Genomic DNA, 1,308 nt, shown 5'->3' with positions numbered 1-1,308 from the left:
TTGGGCGCATCATCATGTACCGTCTATTTCTTGTGGTTAAGAGCTTCAATCCGAAACAAGAATCATACAAATCTTGTAGAGGACTCTACAGACTTACCAAAACATCCAAGAACACCAAAAATATCAAATGTAGAGGTCCATGTGAATTTTTGAAGTTAAGGATCCTTGATGACTTTCCTTCAACCAAAGAAACAACAAACAAAGGCATTTAAGCATTTTTACAAATAAGGCGCTTGTTAATGCCAAGATGATGTCACTCGTGCTTTTTGAAATTTATAGGCGCACGGGAGTGCTAAGTTGACTTCCATTGACCTAGCTTTTTGAACTATCTAGTTTGACTCGGATTTTGACTCTTTTTCCCTTTTGAAAGTCTTCTACACAAAATTGCAAATAACAATTTTATACTAAAAAAATTATATTTTTCAAACTAGTTGATCTGAACATATCAGGTTTCCTAAATTCCGACTTTTTAAGAAAAATGAGGTCTGGGTGTAAAAACAAGCCTTGAAATAGTTGGTTTGTATATTTTTTCCAATAGCAATATTATTCTCAAAATTCATGATTTTCCAAACTGGTCATTCTGAAGTAATTGGGTCATCCAAATTCTGAGTATTTTCGAAAATTTGCATTTAAATTGCTTTGTTGGGAAAAAGTAAAAACAAAGTAAAGAAAAGAGTTTATTAAGTAATTAACTTAGAAATAAAAAAGGCTATGAAACATTAAACAACGAAATTTTGATGATGTTTAGAACGTAATTTTGATGATGTTTAGTAATGAATAAAGCTAAGTTGTCTATTTAGTTTTGTGCATGTGCATTAGACTATGCTAACTTAGACGTGGTCTAAGTAGGCTAATTAGACGTAGTTAGACGTAGTTAGACGTGGTAGTCTAACTCCATTAGACTTGGTCTAATGGAATGCGAAGTTAAACGTGGTAGTTTAACTACATTAGACTTGGTCTAAGGAATGCGAAGTTAGACGTGGTAGTCTAACTCCATTAGACTTGGTCTAAAGTAATACATAGTTAGACGTGGTAGTCTAACTCCATTAGACTTGGTCTAATGTAATACATAGTTAGACGTGGTAGTCTAACTCCATTAGACTTGGTCTCATGTGATACGTAGTTAGACGAGGATGTCTAACTCTATTAGACTTGGTTTAATAGAATGCGTAGTTAGACAAGAACGTATTACTCCATTAAACTTGGTCTGATGGGTTACGTAGTTAGACGAGGACGTCTAACTCCATTAGACTTGGTCTAATGAGATACGTAGTTAGACGAGAACGTCTAACTCCATTAGACTTGGTC

This window comes from Impatiens glandulifera, chromosome 5 (assembly GCF_907164915.1).
Source record: "Impatiens glandulifera chromosome 5, dImpGla2.1, whole genome shotgun sequence".
NCBI classification, from domain to species: Eukaryota; Viridiplantae; Streptophyta; class Magnoliopsida; order Ericales; family Balsaminaceae; genus Impatiens; species Impatiens glandulifera.
Note: the sequence above shows the minus strand (reverse complement) of the source record.